Source organism: Lolium rigidum, chromosome 3 (genome assembly GCF_022539505.1).
Source record: "Lolium rigidum isolate FL_2022 chromosome 3, APGP_CSIRO_Lrig_0.1, whole genome shotgun sequence".
Taxonomy (NCBI): domain Eukaryota; kingdom Viridiplantae; phylum Streptophyta; class Magnoliopsida; order Poales; family Poaceae; genus Lolium; species Lolium rigidum.
The window spans coordinates 393,853,885-393,861,077 of record NC_061510.1 but is presented as its reverse complement, the minus strand read 5'-3'; the positions used below and the strand labels follow the sequence as shown (position 1 = coordinate 393,861,077).

The following is a 7,193-nucleotide window of genomic DNA, read 5'->3' as shown; positions in this document are numbered from 1 at the left end:
GGTCGCCGGCATAATGAGGACTTTCATAGGCTCCATCTTTACAGTTGATGCGTACCTGCATATGCATCCTCTGTAGTCATGACTGAGACATGGCATAGTGTTTGACTGATTCTTTGTTTTCCCTGCTAAGATGCATGCTTGTCTTGGTTTATCTTATTAGGTTGCATGAAACTTGCTGTTGGACAACAGGAATATAAAGACATCATTGAAGCAAGTTTGGTGAGTGTAAACTTCCTTTGTATGTAAACTTCCCTGGTATGCTTACACCTGTGAACAGTTTGAGCACAATTTTTTCTCTGGATTTGTTTTGCCAGGGAATTCACTGCCTGTTTGATGAAGCTGTGCTGGAATTATAAACGGAGTAACAAACGTCTATATATAACTCCAGGAATTGGTTGGCTAGCAACTAATTTCAGTAGTAAACTGCATACAAATAAGTTTGAAAATATAGCAACTAATTAACGTTCTGGCAACATGCTGCATTGTTACAACATGTAGTAAACTGCATAAAAATAAGTTTGAAAATGTAGCAATTAATTCCAGTTGTGGCAACATGTAGCAGCTACTCTTCTGCATCTACACCTTGTCCTCCATTCTCATTGCCCAGTATGTACCATTTGAGTCTACCTTTCTTTGGCACTTGTTCTGTCACAACATCAGACATAGAAATTGTTTCTCTTCTTCTACTTCTTGGAATTTGTGTTGCATATGGTTCTTGACTAACTGGCTGAGAAGTAGACTGCACTGGTGCGTCAGTTGCAACTGTTTGCTTTTTCTTTGGTGGTACAAAAGGTCTCTGGACAGGAGCTGTAGTGTGCATTTGGACAGGAGCTGTAGTGTGCATCTGGGCAGGAGCAGCTTGGTTGACATTGGCAACAGGTTTCTTCCTTGATCTTGCTTTCTTCTCTACATACAGTACATGTCTTTCTTGCGGATGGGTAGTAGAAGTAGATTCCTGTAGCAATTAAAAATTAATATAATATCATGATAATAAGTAGCATGGCAGATAGCATATATTTTGGTTTATTTCTGTACAAACCTTAGCTGCTGTTGCTTTATCTTGCTTTTTCCTTGCACTCTTGGCTGCTCGCTTCTTTTCGGCATGTTCCCTCACAACTTCTGGATTACTTGTGCATTTCCTTTTGTTATGGTTTTCCCCTCCGCAAGCTGAGCATCTTACTATGCACCCTTTTCTCGATAATTTGTTGCCCTTTGGTTTCTCTTGCTCTTCTCTTCTTCTTTCTGTTTGAGGCCTCCCAGTCATATTCCTTTTAGCAGGTGGAAAAGGCCTAGGATTTGGAGCTACTGGCCAGTTTTCTTTCCCCTCAACTGGTTGCAACACATGACTGTACACCTGGTCGTACAGATCAATCCTGTAACAAGGCGCAATAAAATCATCTAATTCTTTGTTCACAGTGTAGATAGCACTAATGGCATGGCAACATGGCAGACCAGAAAGGTCCCAGTATCTGCAGCTGCATGTAAACTTCTCCAAGTTGACAGTGAACCTTCTGACTTCACGTTCCATAACCTCAAATCCATCAACTCCATTGTACAATACTGTGCAAACATTGGATCTTTTGATATTTAACTTTAATTTCTTGAACCACGATGACCTACTGGGAACTAGTGACCCATATATTCTCCAGTTGCAACCAACCCAACTGCATTTGGCTAACACTCTCGTCCTCTCATCCTTGGGAAATATTATGTGCTTCCGTTCTTTTAATCCATAATTGACAAGTGCTTGCTTGAACTGTCTGCTATCATGGAATGCTTGACCAACCTCAAACTCTTTCACCTCTGCATTTTCATCATAAACTCTGTGTTTTGTTCTCCTTGTTCTTACAACTCCATCACTGTCTTCGTCGTATGAAAGTTCATCTTCAGTGTCGAAGCAATCACTTGCATCTTCCTCTTCTCCAAAATTTTCAGGAACTATGAATTCTTCTGGTACTTTGGTTGCTTTCAGCTCCTCATCTCCTAGCATTCTTCTTTTCAGCATATTCTTCAGATCTTGCGCTTGTTTTCTGTAACAACAAGCCTCTTCATCATCAGCACTACTATCTCCACTATCTTCTTCATGAACATCTACATAATCACTATCTGAACTGTCTCCATCTTCTCCTTCATGTGCACTGACATCCTGAATTTTCTTGCCCTTCTCCTTACTTGCTGCCCTCACAACTGGTAATTTCCTTGATAAGTTCTGCTGGACTAGGTGCTGAAATTGCTTATCAACTAGGTCAATTAGCTGCCCTCCTTGCTGCTCAAGCTGACCATGATGCTGTTCTTGCTGCTGCTCATACTGAACATGATGCTCTTCTTGGATTTGCTCTTGCTGCACTGTATACCGGTTAATTTCATACTCAAGTTGGTCCTCTTGTCTTGGCTGCCCTTCTTGCTGCTCATACTCAAGTTGGTCTTCTTGTCTTGGCTCTTCTTCTTGGTTCTCAAGCTCAACATGATGATCTTCTTGGAGTTGCTCTTGCTGCACTTCATACAGGTTAATGTCATACTCCTTTGCAAATTCTTCCTCTCCAAATCCTCGCTGCTCAACTGCCTCTTCTTCCTCTTCCACTGAACTATCAAGTGCCGCATTCTCTGGAATTATAGCATAAATCTCAACAAACCCATCTGCTGATTTTGTCACATGCCGAGCCATATTGTTGACATTTGTATCATCCCCAAGACTACACATGAAATTCAAATTTCGATCCTTTTCAATTAGTCTCCAAGTCAGACTTGTCTCTGCCAAATCTTCATCACAAATGCTTATATGATCACTAAGGTGGCCCTTCAACATGGTAAGTGACAGGTTCGAAACGGGTACTGTAGACATGCCACATTTTCCTCCTATGTATTCCCACTCACCACCATGGTACTCCATCTTCCCTCGATAGTGAAATCGAACACACAATGACTCCATCCTACATCCATGAACAAAAAAATCAAAACTTTCAAAGCCTCTCCACTAACTGAATTTACTGAACTTGAAAAGGCTCTCCTTTTTGACAGGATCTGTTCGGGGTGCAATGAGGGATACATGGACAAGATGATCTGACCTGCTTCTCGGCGCCGCAATACATGCAGAAGATGATGTCGCTGGTCCTCGACCGTCGACGCTGTCCAGGGCGCCGCCGTCCAGCTGTCGGAGCACTTGGACTAACCGCCGCTGCATCAACAGAACATGGAGGTCAGGGCTCGGCACGGATGAGGGCTAGGCATGGAAGCGGGCTCGGCAGGGAAGAGGAAGACGGAGCCAAGGAGCGCGGCGATCACCTCCTGGCCTCGTCGCCGTCGTCGCTGTCCAGGGCGCCGCCGTCCAGCTGTCGGAGCACTTGGATGAACCGCCGCTGCATCAACAGAACATGGAGGTCGGGGCTCGGCACGGATGAGGGCTAGGCATGGAAGCGGGCTCGGCAGGGAAGAGGAAGACGGAGCCAAGGAGCGCGGCGATCACCTCCTGGCCTCGTCGCCGTCGTCGCGGCCGTCAGGTGCGAGGAGCCGTGGTGGCGGCGATCAGTTGCGATGATCGTGGTGGCGTCCGGCAATTATGCCCAGGTGCGGCTCGCCCAGGTGTGTCTCGCCCAGGTAAGGATCTGGTCCGGCTAAACCATGCCACCGTGGACCAATACAGGAGTCCAACATGTCAAAAACCGGAGAGAAAACAGCCAATTGATACTTAGGGGGGTAATTTGGCTGGTTTTGCAAAGATAGAGGGGTTATTTGTCCCAGTTTAAACATAAGGGGGGTTAGCGTCCGATGTTTGAAACATAAGGGGGTGATTTGGACTTCTTTCGTTCACCGAGAGCAAACTCCCATTCGTCCAGGCCGCTTGCAAAATTGCGGTTTCGATCCCGTCCCCCGGCAAAACCCTAGTCGGCCTCCGCCGCCGCATTCGCCATGGATGCCGCCGGCGCCGCTGGTGGAGAACCATTTGTAAACTACGCCGCCGAAATCTTGGTGATTTTGAACTCTCTAGGATTGGAGGATCCGTCAGCGCAGGACCGCATCGATATCATCGTCCCCGATCTCATCTCCCTCCTCCCCCCGCCCTTCGTCCCCGCGACAGATGACGACGGCTCCTCCGACTCCGACGACGACCACTTTTCAACATCATCTCCCGCCTCCCCACCAATGAAGCCGCGCGCACCATGGTCCTGTCGACGCGCTGGCGCTTCGTGTGGGCGGCGACCCCGCTCCTCGTCGACGACGCTCACCTCAGGGCCGCCAACGAGTCCCACGAGATGTCCGCCTTCCGCGCCGTGCGCGCCGTCTCGCGCTGCGTGGCCGCTCCTCCGGGGCCCCTCCGCGCCGTGCGCATCACCCACCTCTCCTTCCACCAGCAGGAGTACGCGCTCCAGCGCCTGGTCGCCGCCCTCGCCGCCAAGAACGTGCAGGACCTCATCCTCTTCAACCGCCCCTGGTCGCTCGACATGCCGCTCCCCGACGACATCCTCAGCTGTGCCTACCTCACCCGCCTCTACATCGGCATATGGCGCTGGCCCTTCCTGGACACTACCGCCCACCCGCCTGCCTTCCCCAACCTCCAGGAGCTTGGCCTTTTCCACACCATCATCGAGGACAAGGGAGTCGATGCCTTGCTGGCGCAATGCCCCAAGCTGAAGATTTTCTCCTTTGTCATGGCGTGCAACTGCCCTTCACGCCTCCGCGTCAAGTCCCGCAGCCTCCGTGTGATGGTGGAATGGAGATGCAGCTTCGTTGAAGTCATCATCGATGATGCCCCTTGCCTGGAGCGCCTGCTCTTGGAAAGCTCTGGCGACCCGAGGCCCGTCAAGATTGTCCACGCGCCCAGGCTGGAGGTACTCGGGTTCTTGGACCTCCAGCTCCACACGCTCGAGATTGGCGGCATTGCCATCAGGGTAATTGCGTCTTCTAACTTCTGTGTTCGTCACTTAGCATTCATTACTGGATTGCGCAACCAATTTTTTTCTCGCTGTTTAATATGACTCAATGGCAGGCTGGGATGAATGTGAGAGCTTGTGCCATGCTGCCAAGTGTGAAGATACTTGCTGTCAAGGTTCGGTTTTGGGATGACATGGAGGCCAAGATGCTGACCACTCTGCTCAGATGTTTTCCTCAACTCGAGACGCTTCATATCATGGTAGTACTTGTGTCATAAGATATCTTTTCATCTGAATAATTGTTTGTCGACTGCAATTCAAGAAGATAATGTGGATTTCAGCTTATTCCAGTACTTGTTCTTCATTCCTACATATTCCAGAATCCGGACTGATAATGTAGATGTCAGTTCTAGCACATCTACGGCGGGGTCTGATTGTGGTGTGGCTAGCCAGATTTCACATTTTGTTTTTCTTGAACCTGGTATCCTGTAGCTGTTTTGTGGACTCCCTGTTGAGTGTCGTAGTTTAGGACAGGTTTTTTGCCCAGTAGTTTGTTCTTCGACGCCGATGAGCAAGCAGCGGGTTTTCCTGTCACGTTGTGTAAAAAACTGTGGGTCTTCTTTATCTGCTCTTTTCTTTCCTGTTACTATTGACTGAACATTGTATTTCCGTTATGAAAAGTAATGGAAAGGGGAGTGAAGTCCCAGTTGGAAAAAAAAGTTCTAGCACATCTGACTGCACTTTGGTGCAATTTCGGGAATGATATGCGCTGACTATTTTTTTTCCCTCAACTGCAGTGCATTCGATCCAGGTCACCTGATACTGTGGATGATATGGATTTCTGGAAGTCCCTGGCCTCCTGCGATTGCCTTGACTCTCATCTGAAGACGTTCGTCATCCACGGAGTTCAGGGCCGGAAACATGAGGCGCGGTTCACCGCTCACATTTTTAAGAATGGTAAGGTGCTCAAGTCCTATGGCATCGTATATAGTCACAGTGATTATGTGGCAGAGGATGGATCAGATGGAAGCAGTTCAAGTGATGATGTGGTAGATGATGGATCAGATGGGAGCAGTTCCAGTGATGTGGTAGAGGATGGATCAGATGGAAGCAGTTCCAGTGATGATGCGGTAGAGGATGGATCAGATGGTAGCAGTTCCAATGATGATGTGGTAGAGGATGGATCAGATGGAAGCAGTTCCAGTGATGATGTGATAGTGGAGGAAGGCCCAACGTCAGGTTCTGTGGGTGAGGGCAATGCGCCATCAGGTGGAAGCAGTGGCAGTGATGATGCGGAAGTGGAAAGACGACCAATGTCAGGCACCGTTGGCGAGGGCAATGCGCCATCAGGTGGAAGCAGTGGCAAGTATGTTTTTGCTCACCCCGCCTTCCCTTGCTGGAGCTTTCAGAACGCCATTAACTTGTCAGTGGAGGATCCCTTCTATGTGCTGGGGCCTGTCATGGCCCGGATTGATATTGTTGGGGGCGAGACGACACGCTAGATTGTGTTTCTGATGATGGTGCTTATGCTGGAGACATTTTCACTCAGCAGGTTTACGTTGCGGTGCTAAGGATATGGTAGTTACATGTTTCTTGATAATTCTGTGAACTAAGATGGTAGACTAATCCCATGAAGGTCTGGAAGCTAGTTTGACTTGTACGTGGCACCCTTAATTTTGTATTGGGGAGATTGTTAGGATTCTGAGTCGCGGAAGTAACTTCTTGCATGTTGTTTCGGGCCTTTCGGCTGGTAGAAGTACTTACCACATGCACCATCTATCTCTATGGTATATCTTGATTTTCTCTTTTGCTGCTAAGTTGATGAATTACCTAGTTCCTGGATGGCACTATGAGTTACATATTTGACTGTTAGGATTCGGAGTTGTGGAAGTAACTTATTGCCGTTTTGGGCCTTTTGGTATGTTCAAGTACTTACCACACGCACAATATATATATCTCTATGGCGGGTACCCCTCTGTGGCAACCTAATTTGTTCTTTTGTTGCTAACAGTTCTAGCTGCACGACATGCTGTTAATAAATTCTTTTTTTTCATGGAACAGTTCTAGCTGCATTTGTTTCCTCTAAAGCTTGCATACCCTCCTCGATTGCTATGTAAGGTACATCGGCCACCGTTCACCTTCCTGTCGGTGTTCCCTGCTAAATTGGCTTCTAGATGTCCGATTAAATCGCCACACGCCACCGGGTGTTTGCCCTCTAGCATGATTTCATCACCAGCATTAATGCCTATCGTCTCTCAGCCATACGCCGCCGCGAACTGGCACCACACACTCCATGTGTATGTGAAAGGTGTTTTTCTTAGACCA

At 48.0% G+C, this 7,193-nt stretch overlaps 1 pseudogene; it reads left to right on the top strand.

Annotated features, from left to right (window-relative positions):
- Positions 1 to 3,874: 3,874 nt before the first annotated feature.
- Positions 3,875 to 6,626, top strand: LOC124700814 (annotated as a pseudogene).
- Positions 6,627 to 7,193: the final 567 nt, after the last annotated feature.